The sequence below is a fragment of the Ipomoea nil genome, unplaced genomic scaffold (genome assembly GCF_001879475.1).
Source record: "Ipomoea nil cultivar Tokyo-kokei standard unplaced genomic scaffold, Asagao_1.1 scaffold2279, whole genome shotgun sequence".
Classification (NCBI taxonomy): domain Eukaryota; kingdom Viridiplantae; phylum Streptophyta; class Magnoliopsida; order Solanales; family Convolvulaceae; genus Ipomoea; species Ipomoea nil.
In genome coordinates this window covers 1,398,408-1,420,702 of record NW_017618707.1, presented here as the reverse complement: position 1 = coordinate 1,420,702, position 22,295 = coordinate 1,398,408, and positions in this window count along the sequence as shown.

Here is a 22,295-nt window from a genome sequence, read left to right as displayed (position 1 = left end):
TAGTGGTGGAGCTACTTCATTTAAGTGGGTCAATTGACCCTACTCAAATTTTGTTATTTATTGCTTTTATATATATATATATATATATATATATATATATATATATATATATATATATATATATATATTTATTTATTTATTTATTTATTTATTCCACTAAAATAAATATAATGGGGTTAACATGTAAATAGAAAATTTTTATTTCTCAAATATAATAATAACAAATTTAATAACTCTTTTTTCACTGTTGGAAATTATGGAATTTCCGACCACTTGAAAGTGATTTTAAATCAAGCCGAAAGTCTTGTTTCGACCACTTTTGGTATCCGGAAAAACCTTTGTTGCTATTTTCGACCACTTTTTACTTTCGACTTGATTTAAGATCACTTTTAGGTGGTCGGAAATTCCATAATTTCTAGCAGTGTTTTTTACTCGTCAAATTAGTTTTAATATTATCAGTGGTACGATTACTTCAAGTGTTAAAAGAATTTTTTCCAGCAATGAAGATAGTGAAAAATATATTATGCAATCAAATGAAAAATAAATTGATGAAAGATTATTTAATTACTTTTATTGAAATGAATGTGTTTGAAAGTGTTGATAGAGAAAAAATTATACGTTTTCAAATTATGAAAACATGTTGTGGATAATCGTAAAATAAAAATATTTATTTATACATGTAACTTCTTTATTTGAAGAATTGTAAATGTAACTTATATTTATATATTTATATACCGTTGAGAGTAATATTAAATTTAGTATTTTGACATTACTGAATTTTTATCCTGGCTCTACTTAAAGATTAGTTTTCTTCCACATAATTTACACTTCAAATAAAAAGTTAAATTGAAAGATTATTACATTTATAAATGGTCAAAGACAAGTTGCATTGATTGTGGGTTTTTTTTAATAAATAAATTAACAAATTTTTTTTTTTTTTGTAACTTTTCTTCCTCGCAATAAGCTGCTTATTATTTTTCGAAACTCGAATTCTAACATAAAATATCTTATTTATTCTTAATTAATTGTTAGTTTGTTACTCATTCTATCTTAATTTTGTACCACGATAAATTGGATGAAATAAATAAAGGGACAAGTTTTAAATGAAGGGTAGAAGAAACAGTATTTATTGTGTATCCCCCACTCGACTAGTCCGTTTAGTACTACATACACCAAAACTTAATAGTTAAGACTTGAATTGGTTCCAAATCACCACACGTTTGTTTCGCAAATTTACCAGGCTGGCGCAATCGTTATACCGTGCATCTCCGCGCCTCCTAAAACGACGTTGTTTTGTTAAGTTGCGTGGGAAGTTAACGCAATAGAATGTACGTGTATTCTGTTATATAATTATGTACATTATTTATACAATTATGTACATTTTGTTATACAATTATGTACATTTTTAAAACATAAGATTTTTTTTTTTTAAGTTACAGCCGACACGGAAAGCGAAATTTTCAAAAAAAAAAAAAAAAAGTATAAAACGATGTCATTTTGTAACATGTGCGTCTTAGTGCACAATATAAATTGCCAGGCTGGCGTTGCGTCCTAAAGAATGGTTGAGGTGTTTGGCCGTCACCCTTCTAATCTTGTGGCTTTTATAAAAACAAGTCTAAATTTACATTTATTTTTGACAAAGACTTTGCATTTATTTAGGCCGTTCCATAAAAATTAATTACCTTCATATTTTGGTTTTATGTCCTTTCAACGTGTCAAACATTTTATCAATCATCAATTTGTCACCGGTAGAGATTACAGGCTGTTGGGTTGTTGCCTTTGTCCTATATATGTATCCAATTATAAATTCATTTCTGTATCGCTATAACTTGTAGCACCGATTTCTCCTTCATCTTCTTAACTAAGCTAAGAATCTCCATTAATAACCTTAGCTTAAAGAGATGATATTACATGTATTATTATATATTTATCAATATTGCAAAAATCCCGCCTAGGCACCGATTAATCGGCGCCTAGGCGCTAGGCGCTGGCCAGCCGCCTAGCGTATCAGCATAATCGGTGGTCTAGGTGACTGGCCGGCTAGGCGGCCGACTAGGCCGCCTAAGTGCCGTCTAGGCCGCCTAGGCACCGAGTAGGCCGCCTAGGCACCGACTAGGTCGCCTAGCCGGCCAATTAACTATTGTTCCATTCATTTTTAAGTGAGTTATTTCACTCAAAACGACATCGTTTTGAGCGAAATAATCCTAAATTGTGCAAACTCTAAATATTTTTTAGGTTAATATTTAATATTTTATTATTAATTATTAAAGTATTAAATAGTTTATAATTAAAAAATTAAAAACAAATTTAAAGAAATTTTTAAAAATAAAAAATGCACGGGCGCCTAGGCGTCGATTAATCCCCGCCTAGGTGCCCTAGGCGCTAGGCCCTCCCTAAGCGCCCGATGGGCGCCTAGCGATTTTTTCAACCATGATATTTATATTATTACAATAAAATTAATAGAACATTTAGTTTGGCTTAATTCAAAAAGACTCGTAATTTTTAATATCCTGGTTTTTTTTTTTTTTTGTTTTTTTTTTTTTTTTTAAGTTATATCACTTTTTAGAGTTAATTTCCAAAATGGTCCTCCGACTATGACCTTTTCTCAAATTAGTTCTTTGACTTTTAATTGCACTCAAAGGTTAGTTTTGGTGTAGTGGGTGTTTAAATAAGGAGTAAAACACAAAGTCTAAGCCCCCACCATCGAGGTTTGAACATATAACCATCCATTTAGATAGGTAACCAAGATACCATCACACTACATAATAATTGACAAACTATTTAGTTAATATAATCTAAAAGTTTCAATTGTGTATTATCGTATTTAAATTAATATAAAATACTTAGAGTTGATCTAATTCAATTAAAAAGTATTTATGAATATAATATTAATATCGATGATATACAATTTATTCCAACCATTTCATATTTAATTATAAATATTCTTTTATTACGTTTTGAAGTTTTTTTTTTTTTTTTTTTTTAAAAAAAAATTCGCCTCACTGACCAACATTTTTTGTTCTGCCCTTATAAACCAATATTGTATTTTTCTAATAGACAATAATTTTTTTTATTCTCTTTCTTATCCGTTTGTATTTAACTGTTGTCTTTTTTTTTTTTCTTTTTTTCTTTTTAATAAGCAATGGTTTATGTCTGTTGTCCATTTGGTTGTAATTTTTCACAATAGTTTTGTCATTATATGTATACCTATTTATGATCATAGAAAATCAAAATTCAAAATTCCAAATACATAATGTCAAGAATTCCTGAATAATAAAGAGTTAATCCAAAGTTAATATTAGTTTGTACAAGTATATATAAGTACTACTATACGCTGTAATAATCAAAGTTATTATTCTAAGTTATTTTTGTAAAAAATAATTTTCTAGCTAACAATTAAAGTAAAAAAGATTATTTACTTAGAAAATGAAAATAAGTACAAGATCAATCCCTTTTAATCAAAACGAATACAAATCATGTTTGAACTATAGAGAGAAAATTTCTAAAATGGTCCTCCGAGTATGACCTTTTCTCAAATTGTTCATTTGACTTTTAATTGCATCCAAAATAGTCATTTGACTATAGTAAGTACCCTAAATTATCAGTTTTACCCCTCATTTTAACACCCACTTAACACCAAAACTAACGGAAGACCATTTTGACTTAAAATTCAATAGTCGGGTGACCACTTTGGGTGCAATTAAAAGTCAAGGAACCAATTTGAGAAAAGGCCAAAGTTGGGGAGCGTTATGTTGTGCAACCGTGTGCACCATGGTTGCAAAAACGACGTCGTTTTGACGTCAGACTTCATAACTACACATCCATAACTTCATGACTATAAATCCAGAATTGCATAACTACACATCCATAACTTCATAACTATACATCCAGAATTGTCTAACTACACATCCATAACTTCATAACTGTAAATCCAGAATTGCATAACTACACATCCATAACTTCATAACTATACATCCATAACTTCATAACTACACATCCATAACTTCATAAATATACATCCAGAATTGCATAACTACACATCCATAACTTCATAACTATAAATCCAGAATTGCATAACTACACATCCATAACTTCATAACTATACATTCAAAATTGCATAACTACACATCCATAACTTCATAATTATAAATCCAGAATTGCATAACTATACATTCAAAATTGCATGCATAACTACACATCCATAGCTTCATAACTATACATTCAAAACTGCATAACTATACATCCATAACTTCATAACTATACATTTAGAATGTGAAATATAACTTCATAACTATACATTCAGAATTGCATGTATAATTACACATCCATAACTTCATAACTATAAATCCAAAATTGCATAACTACACATCCATAATTTCATAACTATACATCCAGAATTGCATAACTACGCATCCATAACTTCATAACTATACATCCAGAACTGCATAACTACACATCCATAGCTTCATAATTATAAATCTAGAATTGCATAACTACACATCCATAACTTCATAACTATACATCCATAACTTCATAACTACACATCCATAACTTCATAACTATACATTCAGAATTGCATAAATACACATCCATAACTTCATAACTATAAATCCAGAATCGCATAACTACACATCCATAACTTTATAACTATACATTCAGAATTGCATAACTACACATCCATAACTTCATAACTATAAAACCAGAATTGCATAACTATACATTCAGAATTGCATAACTATACATTCAGAATTGCATGCATAACTACACATCCATAACTTCATAACTATACATTCAAAACTGCATAACTATACATCCATAACTTCATAACTATACATTCAGAATGTGAAATTTAACTTCATAACTATACATTCAGAATTGCATGCATAATTATACATCCATAATTGCATGCATAATTATTCATGCATGCAATTCTGAATGTATAGTTATGAAGTTATGGATGTGTAGTTATGCAATTCTGGATTTATAGTTATGAAGTTATGGATGTGTAGTTATGCAATTCTGAATGTATAGTTATGAAGTTATGGATGTGTAGTTATGCAATTCTGGATTTATAGTTATGAAGTTATGGATGTATAGTTATGCAATTCTGGATGTATAGTTATGAAATTATGGATGTGTAGTTATGTAATTCTGGATTTATAGTTATGAAGTTATGGATGTGTAGTTATCTAATTCTGAATATTATGTTTTTTTAAGTCGGACGTCAAAACGACGTCGTTTTGCAACCGTGTGCACCATGCATGGTGCACACGGTTGCACATCATAACGCTCCATTTTAAGGACCTTGGGCCCTGTCAATCTAATACACCTTTTTCGTACCCATTATCTTATATCAACTCAGTTTTACGGTGAGTCCGATCCATTAAAAACCATCAATATCATTATGTGAAGTTTTCAAGTATAGTTGAAGTGACTGAAAATAAAAAATTGTATAACGTCGTAGAAAACAAGAAAAAAGAAAACAAATTAAAGTATATGATGTTTTATTAATTACATGAAATGGTTGATTAAACCTATGATGTACAATATTGAGAGTGTTGTATGAGAGAACAATTGATGGAACTCATAAGACAAGCAGACCCGCTAATCCCTAATAAAATATTAACTCTATGAGAGAACAATTGATGGAGCCACAAATTAATTCAAGAAATATAATGGCTACTGCTAGTTTTGATAAGGCTTTAATTTGTGTGTGGTTAATGGAAGCTTTATATGTAATTCAGGTTTATCCGTGGACTATAAACCTTGGCAAATCATATCGTGCACCAGAACGCACAATGTATTGTGCGTCCTGACTCAAAACGACATCGTTTTTATAAGTTACGGGAATTGACACGATGGACATCGTTCCTTTCATCCAATCCTGTTACAGTTTTATTTTTGTGTGTTTATGTGTATTATGTTAAAAATTTATGCATTATGTTAAGAGTTCATGTATATTATATTATATTATGTGTATTATGTTAGAAATTTATGTATATTTTATTATACAATTCTGTACATATGAAACAGAGAATTTTTTAAGATGCATCATGCGTTTTGCACCGTAGTGCACGATAACGATTGATAAATCTTAGCGGTCATTAGTGTCGGGATTCCACAAAATCGGATCATATCCCTTTGTTTTTGTTTCATCTATTTGTTTATTTATTTATTTATTTATATTACCAAGAATTTTATTTTTTTAATCTCCTTTTTTTTTTTTTTAATCTTATTGATTTTAAAAAAAAAAAAAAAAATCTGATCAAAACCTATTTGATGGATTGCTCTTAGGAAATGGTGTAGTACAAAGTGTTCAGTGCCTGAAGCCCTGAAGGTGGACACACTCATTATGTTAGGGAAAATGACACTTTTTCCCCCTGAGTTATATACTTATAGCACTTTTCCCCCCTCAATTATTTAGGTAAGCACATTAGCCCCTTCAATTATTCTAAAAGTGGTTGTTTTTCCCCCTAATATATTAAATTGACATTTATACCCTTAAAATAAACATTTTATTTATTTTACTTCTCCAACAAATTATTGCGTATACGTAGGAATGACTACGATTCGGTTCGAACTGAATCGGACACTATAGCAATCGAATTAAAAGTTTTCGGTTATGATTCAGATGTAGAACCCCCAATATTTGGATTTCAATTTATTAAAATTATGAATCAAAAAAATTGGATCCTGAACCGTGAACTGGCGGTTCCGGACCCGATTCGCGATTTTGAACCGTTTTTATTTTAAAATTTTATTTTTATTTTAAAAATAGTCTAAATTCAACAATAAATGTATTTTATTTTTTCAGTTCAGAACATGAACCGTCCGTTCCGGGATTTTAATAAACTCTAAATATCGAGTTTCGATTCTAAATTGTAATTGGAATATTTCGGTTTGGTTGCTATAGTGTTTATTTGGTTTGAACCAAATTATGGTCATAATTTGTTGGAAAAGAAAAATAAATAAAATATTTATTTTAAGGGTAAATATGTCCATTTAACATTTTAGGGGGAAAAACAGCCACTTGAATAATTGAGGGGGGAAAAGTGCTATAAGTATATAACTCAGGGGAAAAAAGCGTCATTTTCCCCATTATGTTATAACTTTTCATCATTTTGGTTTTGCTTAGTTAATCACAACTTACTTCCTAAACACTTGGACTTCCATTTTAATTTAATGGGAAATTCTATAAAATCTAATGATACTATATTATATATGTATTGTGTTTACATTTTTTTATTTAATAAAATTATTTTTTATCTATAATACTTTTGTTAAAATAAATAATAAAATTCCATTAAATATATTATACATGTTGGCAGTATGGTAATTTTTTTTTTTTTTTTTGAAAACAACAATAAAACATTTCATTAAACCAAATTCGAGATACAAAGAGGTGGGCGGTCATTCCACACATCAAGGACAGAAGATGAAACAGTCGTCCGCGCCAATGCGTGAGCTACATGGTTCACTGACCTTTTGACATGGCGAACCAAAACGATCCCCATGTCCCTAGCAATTGCAGGACATTGCTTAATAACTAAACCAACATATGATAAGTCAAAGGCAATTTGAATTATAACTAGTGCAGAAGTTTTGACAATCAGATTCTACTATTACGTCTTGCACAAACCGATCTTTCAGCCACGCAAAAGCCTCCTTGACTGCCATTGATTCCGCTAAGGCACTTGTTCGCACATCAGCCACCCGCTTTTAGCCGCTACAAAACGCCCAACACTGTCACAAAGAATAGCCCCAAAACCCACGCCTCTCTCCATAACCGCGGCAACAATGTTTTATTTCAGGAATCCCAGCGGAGGCATTTCCCAGGTGATCAAAATTGTCAGCCTTTGCACATTGTGTTGAACGTTTACCATAGTTTCCTGCCATGTAGCCACAATCAATCCCATTTCCTCCACTAGTCTCTCTACAAGCCACACAACATTGTTCCATACTCTGTCATTTCATGCCCTCCAAAGTATCCACAGCCTGGCTGCCACAGTCATTGCATGCACATCGTCGGAACTTCGCAATATAGCTTCCATGAAATTGGGGAGGGACTGTCCTCCCAACACATCATCACATTGCCAGAGTTGTTGCGCAAGAGGACAATCGCACAACACGTGGATTAACAACTCAGCTTCCGCCATACATGAGGGACAACCGCCACCAACCCACACACCTTTTGTTTTCAGAACTTCCCGAACAGGCAGAAGGTTGCGAACGCAGCGCCACAAGAAGTTCCGTATCTTAGGAGGCACCTGTAAGGCCCACAATCTCCTCCATTCCCCAAAGTCGTAGTTCGTATCATGCAACAAAAGATGGTGAGTAGATTTATGATAGCTCTGTCGAACAGTGTACAATCCCCTCACATCTCCTTTCCAACACCAAGAGTCCCTATATGTCGGAGAAACTGGTGTCTTCAAGATCCTTGCAACATCTTGTTCAACAAAAAGGTCTTTTAGCACATCCTCATCCCAAGTACCTTCGTTAGTGAGTAAGTTACTGACCTTTGCGTCACGTAATTCCTCGATGCAATCAGTGCGTAAACTCGGATCTCTCTCGTTCGCCAACCAGGGTTGTCCCCAAATTAATGTGTATTTCCCGTCTCCAATCCACCGCATAACCCCATCCCGTAGGATCCCTTGGCCAACAAGAATGCTTCGCCAGATGTAGCTTGGGTTGTGTCCAATAGTAGCATCCAAGAAGCATACATTTGGGAAATACCTGGCTTTCAGAGTTCGAGCAACCAACGAATGAGGGTTGACAAGAATGCGCCACCCTTGCTTAGCCAATAACACAACATTAAAATCATGTAATCTCTTAAAGCTCAAACCACCACATCTCTTCAGGATAGCCAAACGTTCCCAACTTAACAAATGCAAACCACGGCGCCCCTGAACCCCCACTAGACCACCAATAGCGATTCATAATTTTTTCAATGGAGTCGCACACATTGTTGGGAAGCAGGAACACAGACATGGCAAAAATGGGCATGGCTTGAGCTATGCTCTTGAGCAGCACCTCTTTTCCGGCTCTAGTTAGCAACTTTTTTTGCCACATACTGACCCGATCCCTCACCTTTTGTTCGATGTACTGGAATAATGAAGTTTTACTCCGGCCACAGAACAGCGAAAGCCCCGTGTACTTACGGAAATCTTGGGTTATACGTACCCAAAGATATCCGCCACATGCATGCCTATCTCACGTCCCGTGTTACTACTAAACATGATATTTGACTTGTCAAAATTCACCAGTTGACCTGAACCAGCACTGTGTGATCCAAACAGGTTTTCACCTCCCAAGCTTCCCGGTCATTTGCTTTAAAAAAGAGCAAACTGTCATCAGCAAAAAATAAGTGACACACCGCATGTGCCCCTCGTGCCACTCGGACCCCATGGATTCCCCACTAAGTTCCTATTGCTGCAAAAACAATGATAAACATTTTGCACATACAATAAAAAGATAGGGTGATATGGGATCCCCTTGTTGAATACCCCTCGACGGCACAACAGTACCAACCGACTCCCCATTAACCAGGATGTTATATCGAACCGTGGTAACACATAACAACACAAGGTCAACCCACCCTCGGGTGAACCCTAACGATGTCAACATACCTTCTAGAAATCCCCACTCCATCCTGTCATAGGCCCTAGCCATGTCCAGTTTCAACGCTGCCCAACCATCATTCCCACCACGCTTCCTTCTTAAATAATGTCTTATCTCCCCCACCACAATGATGTTGTCTGAGATAAGCCTATTCGGGACAAAAGCATTTTGTGAGGGAGAGATGGCCACATCAAGCACTTCTTTTAAACGATTAGCTACCACCTTCGCAATCACTTTGTAGGCCACATTGCAGAAAGTGACCGGTCTCAAATCTGAAACCTTTTCGAGGACTTTTTTCTTCGGGATCAAAACTATGTTCGCATCATTTAGTCCCGGCGGTAAACTGCAAGTTTTTATACACTCCGACACGAACCGAGTAAGATCAACCCCTACAATGGACCAAAAAGATTGATTAAAAGCTGGGGTCATACTGTCCGGGCTTGGCGCCCTGTCAGGAGCCATGGAAAATAGAGCAGACTTGACCTCTTCAGGATCCACTGATCGCAATAACCTTGCGTTTATATCTTGGCTAATGCGATTCGACACCCGACTGAACAGACTCGCGCCGCATGGAGCATATTGAAAGATATCAACATAATATCTCAGAATCTCAGTATGCATGGCTTGCCCTTCCACCCACCGACCAGTGATATCCTGAACAGGCTTCAAAGAATTGGTACGTCTTCTGCTCGTCGCACATCTGTGAAAAAATTTAGTGTTTTGGTCACCCTCTTTCAACCACATTTGCTTTGATCGTTGCCTCCAGTACAATTCCTCATGAGCATGCAACACCCGTAATTCATCTTCCATTACCCGATACCGGAGCACATCTACAGCCACTCGACTACCCCGTAACCCCTCCAACCGATCACGCAATAGCCGCAATCGGCGACCAAATTTTCTGAAGTACTCCCCACCCCACCGCCAAAGTTCTTTGCCACACCTCTCCACCCTTTGCTCGAAGCCATCAGAAGCCTGCTGATTCCATGCATGCTCGACTACCGGCCTACAGTTCACGTCGAGTACCCATGCAGCTTCAAATTTGAACCTCTTATTTCGCCTGCCCATGCGCACCCCTCCACATCTAAGAAAATGGCAATGTGGTTTGACGTTACTGCTAGAACGTTCTGAGCATTGGCACCCGAGAACATTGGGCACCAAGCCGGCGTCGCCACTGCCCTATCCAAGCATTCTTCCCCCCACCCCGGTGTCCCCCCCCTTTCCCGCGTAAATTCATAACCCGCCATACCCAGATCAGAGAGATCACATTCCTGTAACACATCGTTAAAACCCCGGATCAAACTATCTGGATGTGAATGAGCCCCCCTTTTCTCGTTGTGACTTGCAATGTCGTTAAAGTCACTGATCAGAACCCAAGGCAGGTTGGAACGGCCCTTCAACTCCCGTAACAACTCCCAAGCTTGATGCCTCCTTGACCTCTCAGGAAAGGCATAGAAACAAGTGAGCCGCCACGGAGCCTTACCCGGTAAGGTCACTGCAACGTCAATGTGATTCCCAGAGAAGCCTAACAGCGAGGCCATGCTAGCTTCCCTCCATAGTAAAGCCAAACCCCCTCCCAACCCCGCTCTATCTACACTGTAACACCCTTCAAATCCCAAACACAATCTAACACGCTCCACCTGAGCTGCATAAGACTTTGTCTCCATTAGGAAAACAAAATTGGGTCGCTGGTTGGAAACTATATCCAACAACTCACAAACGGTCCGAGAGCCACCCATGCCTCGGTAGTTCCATCTTATGGTACTCATGGCGATGGGCGGGCCTGGCTCACCGGACCTGCCATACTTGAGTTTTTTGAGATGTCCACCATACTAACATCAGTACCCCCACGCTGCTACGCAGACCCTTGCCCTTCGCGTCTGCGTTTGTTCTCACCTTGCACAACCCCAAACTCCTCCTCACGCTAAGGATCCGTGGAAGATGCCCTTAGCGTGGTCGGAACACAACATGCCTTGGTCGGGAGATCCGTCGGCAACTACTTGGCGCCGACTGGTTGAGGCTGTCTGCGTGCACCACCAGCCCTAAGCCAAACGCCATAAGGATAATCCTTAGGCTCAATTCCCTCCCCATACACCCTGCGACAGTACCTCTCATAATGCCCAATGATCCCGCAGCAGAAACAAAAAGTGTTCAAACGCTCGTACCTGAATGAGACCCAGTGCGTTGAACCATCCCGTCAGCGAAGTTTCATTCTCCTCTTCAGAGGCTCACTCACCTTCAGGGAAACCCGTACCCTAAAGTAGCTGCGCCAGGTACCCCCAAAATTGTTGGGATCCGCCCATTTGAATAGGCCGACATAATTCCCAATTGTTTCAACAAATTCAGCAGAACCATATAACACTGGCAGGTCGTGGATTTGCACCCAGAAGTTGACTCTATCCAACAGCACTTCCTCTGGTCGTATTCTTTGCGGAACCAGCTTGCACACGAGCGTGTGATTTTCAAAAAACCATGGGCCGTCATCCAACACCCGATGCATGTCCTTAGGGGGAGGAAACTGGAACACAAATAGGTTCGCATTGACAGTGAGCACTCGCATGCCCATGACCGGTCGCCACACTGCACTGACGCCATGACCTGCTGCATTTGTTCAAATTTGATGGCTCGATCAGTGAGGAAAAGCCCTACTAACTCCTAGTACGTGACACTACTGCCGGCCGGAGTGAGAGCTGGTGCCTCCAAACCTCTTGCCTCTTCCTCCTCTAGTGTTAACAACGCGCAACTCCCCTCTAAGGAATTGACATTCATGACGAAGACACTCAACACACAGTCCACGAACCACCAGTGAGGTAGCAATCGACGGGAAAAACGATAGTATACGATCGGAAAAGAGCGGTGGAAGGTCATCGGTTAACAGACAAAAGATAAAGGGGGAGACACGATCGCGGAAAGGAGTGGAAAAGCGGAAAAACGGTTACGTCTAACGGAAAGCGACAACCGTAGACCCACTAGGGAGAAACCTCTCTAGGCATGTTTTAGAGAGAGAACCGCTACCACTCGATTGTGGTAAAAATTATCTTTAATTTAAGTCAAATTTAACAACATATCCTAAAAATGAATGTCTAAGGGAGTAGAGCATTATTCTCATACTAAAAGATCACGAGTTCGATTCTAGTCAATATACTCTCTCGATCAAGCCTGTTGCAGAGGATTTTCTTAATGTGGTTTATCTCTTCTGTGTAATTTAGATGTTATTATACAAGATCAAAGTTTATCTCGTGCATATTCCGGATAGTGACTAACTGGCTATATATTTTTCTCGTAATCCAAAAATAAAATAAAAATTAACAACATAGGCATGCAAAGTTTGAGACAATTGTTTCACGGCGTAATTATATTAAACTAAGTCACGTTTTTTTGTTTTAATCCATAATATAATGAAAGTTGTTGTGGAGATTTGTGCAAATGTAATTTGAGTCATGCAAAATAAATGATAAACATACAAATATAATTCGTTCGAGTGTGCCGTACCTAAAAAGCTCATAAATGAGGATATCAAATTTCAAATATAATTCTTACCATCCCATATGTACTATGTAATTCATTAATTATATTTAATTAATCTGGATTATATATTTACTATACTCCGTACCAACAAGTGAAGTAACACGTGATGATTTGAGTGAAAATTCGCTGGCAGTGTTAGTATGTCAGATTTTATTATTATTACTTTTTATAACACAATTACACAAGTTTTTCAATTTCACTCAACTATATTTTGTGGTGTATGAATTCACTTCAAGCTCATGAAGAGATAATTCAAGTCAATATATTTTTGAAATTCAATACAAAATTTTACTATACAAAAAGAGTCTAACCCAAACCCCTCGTAGTACTGTTGGAACCAATCTTATGTCAGACTTTTCTTCTACTAGACTAATATTTTGGAGGTATGTCAAATTTTAATTTATTTAGTTTTTGGCCAAACAAACAATTTCCTTTTTCTTTTTCTTTTTTGATGATAATTTCCCCATTGATTATATTAGAAATTAAAATTTTGTCTTTTGTGGTCAAGAACTTCCATGTCGAAACTACTGTGGGGCATGGAGGCAAAGGAATTTTGCTTTTTATAAGCAAAAAATTAAAATATTCATTTATTTTTCACTAAATTTTACTATTAAATTATGCGAGAGTCGTGTTTTTTTAATTGTGGTTAAGATTGATTTTAGAAAAATTACCATTTTGGTCATTCAATTGTTTCGCCATTGTCAATGTAATTCATAATTCATAATTTTTAATTTCAACTAATTTGATCCACGAATTGTTTAATTCCTCATTTTTAAAACTTCTAATTTATTATTAACTTATAAATCCACTCCGCAAACAGCCTTAGATTTTGTTGTTTGTCACCTCTAATTTGAAGATTGCTTGTTATATTAATATAACTGTGGTATCATAAACTTGTAGTCTACAATAAGGGTCTAAATGAGCCGAACAACTCACTAGCTGCTTGGTCAAAGCTCTGCTTGAGCTTGATCAACTTCGAGCACAAATGTTTTAAACTCGTGGCTCGTCAAGTCGCTCGCAAGCCATATATATATAATTATAGTTGAGCGGTTCGCAAACCGCTCAGTCAAAGCTCGACTCGAGCTCAGTCAACTTCAAACTCGAACCAGCTCGTTTCATAATCGAGTCGAGTTCAAACTCAAACTCATGCCTACCTATTAAATTACCAAAATGGTCCCTTGACTATTGTGAAATTACCAATTTGGTCCTCGACTATTTTTTTTACTCAATAAAGTCCTCAACTTTGTAAATGTTAACCAATATGGTCCTCCGTTAGGTTTGGGATCTAACATCTGTTAAAGTCGAGGGTAATAAAGGAATTTCATCCCTCTCTCCTCCACTCTCCTCCTTCTCCCGTCGTCACGTTGTTGCTCCGTCGACTCCAAATTCATACCAAGAACCACTTCAATACATTGAACAACATTTCCATCTCCTTTGTGCCTTGTTTGGGTGACCGTTGTGCGAGTCAAGAAACTATTCACAGGGCTCTGTAGATAAGAATCAGACTGTTCAAAGCTAGAGTTGTGAAGCGAATAATCAGAATCGAAGTAGGGTAGAGGCTCGTCCCCATAGAAAGGCCGAGTTACAGCATCTACTGTGTGTAGATGTCTCCTCCAGGCACCCTTAGTGGTTGGTCAAACCTAACATCCATACTGTCAATGCTATGCAAATCATAAGGATCCAACCCACTCAAACCCCCAATGGAGTATGTGGATTGCATGTTATCAGGCAATGGTTGATAATCACACATCGGAGCCTGGGTATGAATTTGGAGTCGACGGAGCAGCAAAAAAGAGTCGCCCATCTGGAAACGTCCTCGATTCCGATGCTGGTTTGCAGGAAATGGAGCGTTGGACGGAGATGTTCATCCCACGGGGCGGGTGAGCAGCCGCTGTCGTCGGCGGATTACTCCGGGGAGTCTCTGGGCGTCCACCCCGGCCTCGCGAAGCAAAAATGTGACGACGGGAAGGAAAGTAAAGGATAGAAGAGTGAAATTCCTTTATTACCCTTGATTTTAACAGATGTTAGACCCCAAACCTAACGGAGGACTATATTGGTTAACATTTATAAAGTCGAGGACTTTATTGGGTAAAAAAATAGTTGAAGACCAAATTAATAATTTCATAATAGTCAAGGGACCATTTTGGTAATTAACTCTATTATTTATTGAGTTCGGCTCGCCTCGTTTACACCTCTGGTCTAAAATCATTAACTCCTCGGGAAAGTAACATTGCATGGGATACCAACCAAGGAAATTGGGATTTGGGATACCAAATAGGGAAAAGTACTTTCCCAATAACGCTAAGAGTCCGTTTGGTTCACGGAATAGGCTGGGAATGGCATAGCATTCCCAGTAACATACCTATTCTTTTGTTTGGTAACAATGTCTATTACTAGGAATAATGTTCCTAGTAATAGCCTATTACCTCAGATGAGGTAATAGCTATTACCAGGGCCCCTCTGGTGTTAACTTATTCCTGAGTACTCAGGAATAGAATATTTTTTTTTTTCAATTTTAACCTTATCTTTCTCGCCCTTTATCTCCCTACGTATCATTCTACCCTTCCCGATTCCTTCATCATCAATTCATTCATCATCAACATCAAGCAATACTTTCTGCCACATCAAATTAAAGCATCATCAACATCAAAGTCAAGCAATTCTTGCTGCCACATCAAATTAAAGCATCAAACAAAGGTAAATTTTCCGAATTTTATTCTTTACAAATTAAATATTTAAATATTTAATTATATATATATACACCGCTACGGCTCTAGCTGCCGCAGTAATATATATATATATATATATATACATACACACACATACACACACACACACACACACACTGCTGCGGCTGCGGAACCCTCCGCGCCGCAGCCGCAGCAGTTTTGTTTAATTTATTTATGTTTATTATAGAGTCACAAAGAAGGTGCCCCTTTTAGAACAAGAAGCTTTAGGTTTTATAATGAGTTATCTGCAATATATTCTAAAGATCGTGCAACTGGAAAAGATGCACAGACAGCAGATGACGTAGTTGAAGAAATACAAGATGAAGAACAAAATGATATAAGAGTTGACACAGAAGATAGTGCATTTGTTGGTATGGATGATATTGATTTAACGAGTACTGAGCCACAAAATGATGGTAGAAAAAGAAGCAATTCAAGTAAGAGAAAGAAGAGTCATGATGAAGCTATTGAGATATGTGCTGAGAATATGCTTAATGCTGCGAAGCTAATAAGCAATACAATGTCAGAGGTTGGTAAGAATCTGTCTGATGGTCTTCAATATGATCGTGATATGGATATGTTTCAGAAGCTTGAATGTGCATTAAAAGAGGTTGATGGTTTGGCAAATGATGAAATAGACCTTGTTTCGTTTAAGCTCACTGATCATCCTAAAAAAGTAACTTTCTTTCTCAGTCTTGATCCTGATCGAAGACTACAATGGATCAGAAGATTCCTTCTATCAATTAATCATTTTATGAACATTGTAACTTGCATTGGATTGTTTTGAATATTTTGTTAAAAATAACATATGTTATGCATCTTTTGAATATTGTTAAATGTTCTTTACAAAAGTTTGTTATTTATATAACTATTTTGTTTTGAGTACTAATCACTTGATATGATGATGATATATAGTAACAATAGTAACAATAGTAACAATAGTAGTAATAGTAGTAATAGTAACAATAGTAGTAATAGTAGTAATAGTAATAGTAATAGTAATAGTAATAGTAATAGTAATAGTAATAGTAATAATAATAATAATAATAATAATAATAATAATAATAGTTTTTGTACAAGGGCATTTATGTCTTTTAAATATATATTCTATTCCTATTTCTTAACCAACCAAACATTGGAATACAGTTTCCAATGTCTATTTCTTTAGCGAACCAAACAACAGAATACAATTTCTATTCTATTCCTTACCTATTCTATTCCCTATGGAATATCATTCCTATTCCCTCCAAATTCATTCCGTGAACCTAACGGCCCGTAATGGGTTTAGCATTATTTGGTCAGTCCAGAAAACAAAACAAAAACTAAGAATACATACGCATATACACTAAGGGGTCGTTTGGTTCACGGAATGTCTGATTACCTTAGGGAATGTTAGATTGCTGAGAATGTTAGATTCCTATGTTTGGTTAATATAATGATGTTTGGTTTGGGTTATCTTTTATACACACTATAATATCCTTAACATATGTTCATATATTTTAATAAATTCAAAAATTAAAATAAATAAAAAAGATAACGGTATAATATATAATTACATTATTTTAAAAGAGTAAATACCAGCTAAGGTCCCTCGAATTTGATGGTTTCACCACCTATAGTCCCTAACTTCCATAATTACCATTCGTGGTCCTCCGAGTTAAGAAATTTGACCTGCTGACATCCTTCCGTTAATTACTTCTGTCTAAGTCATTAAAAACGGGGGTGGATATGTCATTTGCCATGTCCTGCTGCCATCTTCTTCTCTCTGACTTCATACCTCACTAAAGACATGTCGGTTAACCATGCTCCTGGACTCACCAACTGCTCCGTCGCCGGCGTCGACGATAAATACACAAAAAAAAAAAAAAAAGAGTAAGTCAACTTCCACCAACCCCATCACAGATCTTAACAAAATTGATCAGAAAAAAACAAAAAGGGAAAAAATAAAAAGACAAAGAGAAGAGAAGATATGATGCTTACACCTTTTCATGGCCATGAAATCCTCTTCATTTTCTTTACTTGACAACGTTATATACAGCTTTGGCCAAACCACCCATCCTCTATTGATGTTGTCTCCAGCGTGATTTCCCCCGCCGGTGTCCACTGCAACCTTCCCACTTTCCTCCACCGGCCCTCTCGTTGGGTAACACCATTCCTCCTCTGGTTCTCCGATCTCAACGCCCCGTCTGAGGATTCCTGTCCCCAACTAATCAACCCCAAAAATTTACCAAAATCCCAAATTAAAATCCCTTTGCAGTTCAGATTTTTCCCCCAAAAAAGGAGATTCTACCTAGTTATTGATACGGACCAACGCCGCCGTCTCAGAATTCCTGTCCCCAACCAATCAAACCCAAAAATTTACAAAAACCCCAAAATTAAAATCACTTTGCCATTCAAATTTTTCCCAAAAAAAAAAAAAAAAAAAAAGAGATTCTAGTTTATTGATACGGACCTGGTGTGGCGTGACGGGATAAAAGCGATGTCTTTGGCGGAGAGGGTGAGGAAGCGCGACGATGTCGAGGAGATTCTTCGTTCTGGGAATCGGCGTTGGGGATTATGGGTTTGGGATCGGGTTGGATTTGGGTGAAACCCATTTGGAACCAGGAATTTTCCATGAGTTTGGAAAGGGGGATTCTTGTGATCACCTCCGGTGTGACGTACGCCGGCGTGCCGCACGTGGTGTGGAGGAGCCCGTCCTGCCAGCGGGGGTGGGTGGGGGTTCTTGATTTCCCATAATTGGAGGTATTTTGTGATGTTTTTTTTTTTTATTTCTAAATGTTTTGTTATATCAAATGACATATTTACCTTCGCTTTTGACGGCTTAGACAGATGGAACTAACGGAAGGATGGTAGCAGGTCAGATTTCTCAACTCGGAGGACCACAAATAGTAATTACGGAAGTTAGGGACTATAGGTGGTGAAACCATCAAACTCGAGGGACCTTGGCTGGTATTTACTCTATTTTAAAATATTAACTAAAATCTTGAACTTGAGAAACAAAATTACTTTATATGCTAACATAACATAATAAAAATAAAAAATATATATAATTACAAAAATAATTATATATATATATATATATATATATATATATATAATAAACTAACATAACTAAGGTTATCTTACATTACCTAAGATTTTGAAGAGAATCACATTCCCTTCAAAATCCTGTGTGGAGGGAATGTGACATTCCTTGGGAATGTTAGATTCCCTAAGATAATATGAACCAAACACCGGAATGTGAACTTTAGAATGTCACATTCCCTTGGTTATGTTATATAACCTGAACCAAACACCCCCTAAATAATTTATACCAGAGACATGTATAAAAATACATACACATAAACACAATCACCGGTATTGTTTAAAATAATAAATAATAACTAACTAATCATTATTGTAATTATTAACTAATAATACTTAAATAATTATTACCAAAAAAAATTAATAAGTACTGTTACTGCCGTCTGCCACCCCGCCGACCGATGGAGCACAATGCTCAAATATTCAGTCAATACCCGGTATTTGGGACCACAAGCAAAAGGGATTAAAATCATTGAGAAGGACCACAAGATTTATGAAGAAAATGGCCTGCTGTTATTGTCAAAGAAAATTATGCTGTGCAACCGAATGCACCATGCGCATAATGCATACGACGCAAAACGATGTTGTTTTGGTTAAAAAATGTACGTCCCACTTAAAAAAGAAATCAGGTTTGATTTTCAAAAATAGCATTTTTATATATCTATAAATTCATAACTATATATCCACAAATTCATAACTATATATCCACAATGAATGAATGAAGTAAAAATCAACAATGAATGAACTAAATATCCCCAATGAATGAACTAAATATCCACAATAAATGAATTAAATATCCATAAATTCATAATTATATATCCAGAAATTCATAACTATATATCCATAAATTCATAACTATATATCCACAGTGAATGAATGAAGTAAATATCTATAATAAATGAACTAAATATCCACAATATAATGAATGAACTAAATATTCATAAATTCATAACTATATATCTAGAAATTCATAACTATGTATCCACAATAATGCTATTGCCGATAATCGAACCTGAATTTTTTTTTAAGTGAAACGCGCGTTTTTAGTCAAAACGACGTCGTTTTGCATCGTATGCACCATGCGCATGGTGCATTCGGTTGCACAGTATAACTATTGTATTGTCAATACCTATATTTTTCTTAAATAATAATAATAATAATAATAATAACACAATAAATGGGAGAGAATTGAGTGGAGTATACCTACCGTATTTATTGCGCATTAATTAAAAAAAAATTAAAAATCGTATAATGCCTTTGTCCGCCCGCCAAAGGCATTATCCTTAGGGAAATTCTATTTGCACCAATCATTTTGCTATTTACACCCCCTATTTAATAGGTGTAATAGCTTTATAGATTGTGCAAATAAAAAAGTGCTATTTGCACCACCTCATTAAATGTAGTCAAACATTAATCTTTATTTTTTAATTTTTATTTAATAATCAATCTCATTATTATTATTATTATTATTATTATTATTATTATTATTATTATTATTATTAGGGAAAATGGCACTTTTTCCCCCTGTGTTATATGCTTATAGCACTTTTTCCCCCTGAGTTATTCATGCATTCACATTTACCCCCTCAATTATTATAGAAGTGGCGGATTTTCCCCCTTATAATATTAAATGGACATTTCTACCCTTAAAACAAATATTTTATTTATTTCTCTTCTTCACCAAATTATTGCTTATACGTAGGGATGACCACGGTTCGGTTCGAACTAAACCAAACACTATAGCAATCAAATTAAAAAATTTCGGTTATGATTCATAACATAACCCAATATTTGAGTTTCCGTTTATTAAAATCGTGAACTGGAAAAAAATAGATCCTAAACCGTGAACCGGAGGTTCAAATCGGAACAACTACTAGCAATAGCTTAAATTAGAATTATAATATTTGCAAATAGTGCATGTTTTTTTCCGCATTTATATTGACTCTCACATATAAGTATATATAATCGCGATTTGAGTTTTTTATTTTTAAAATATTCTAAATTTAACACTTAATGTATTTTATTTTTTCAAATAGTGGTTATAATTTGTTGGAGAAGAAAAATAAATGAAATATTTATTTTAAGGGTAAATATGTCCATTTAATATATCAGGGGGAAAAACTGCCACTTAAATAATTTAGGGGGGAAAAGTGCTATAAGTATATAACAAAGGGGGAAAAAGTGCCATTTTCCCTTATTATTATTATGTTTTAATGCCTAATTATTTTGTGCAATATTTTTTTAAGTTTTTATTTTTAATACATTTTTTTTTAAGTTTTTTTTTTCAATACATCTTTTTTTGTTCAATACGTGTTTTTTTAAGTTTATATTTTCAATACTTATTTTTGTTTATGTTTTAGTTTTAAATAAAGAGAAATAATAATTAATTTTGTTATTCTAATATTTTTTTTATAACACAAATTTGTTGTATACATTATTTTAAATTGATTTAACTATAAATTGATTACTAGTGATATTTGAAATGAATAAATATAAATTGATTTTCTACCTATCTTTTTATACGTTAAATACCGTAATAATTTTATAAAGATATATGTGGGTTATAGTTCTAACAATTTTGATGTAGTTAAAATTCTATAAAGATATGTGGGTTAGAGTTCTATTGAGACTTTGAAATATAAATTGATTTTCTACTTATCTTTTTATACTGTAAATACTATAACAATTTATAAAGATATGCGGATTAGAGTTCTAACAATTTTGAGGTAGTTAAAATTCTAATCATAAAATAAGTTGAGGTCAAGGCTTCTAATCATAAAATAAGTCTACTGCATGCGTTCCTACACTCTTTCTATTTTGAATTTTGTATTTATGGTTGTCCTTCCGTCTCTGTAGAATAGTTTCCAACAATTGTGTATTCTTTGTAGTATATATTGCTCTATGTACTCAATATTACTCAATAAATTGATTTTTTTTACCTATCTTTTTATACTATAAATACAATAAATTGATTAATTTACAACTATATTCACAACAAATTAAATTAATTCAGTATATAGATAGACTCACCAGTCACCCAATAAATAAAATCCCAAATTCATTACTATTTATACTATAATTTTCTCTCTTGACATGGAACAAAGAGATTGTTATTTAGTCAATTGAGAAATTATATCTAATTTAAATGAATCCTAATTACCTAGCAAGCAAGAACAAAGTGGCTTAAAATACAAATAGCAACACCCATAGAAATAAATAACAATTCAAATTCAAATAACAACTTAAAATACCTCATAATGTCCTTGACTTTGATTTTGATCATTGTAACTAAGTAACTGGCTTTGATTCTGATTATTGTAACTAAAAAAATCTTCT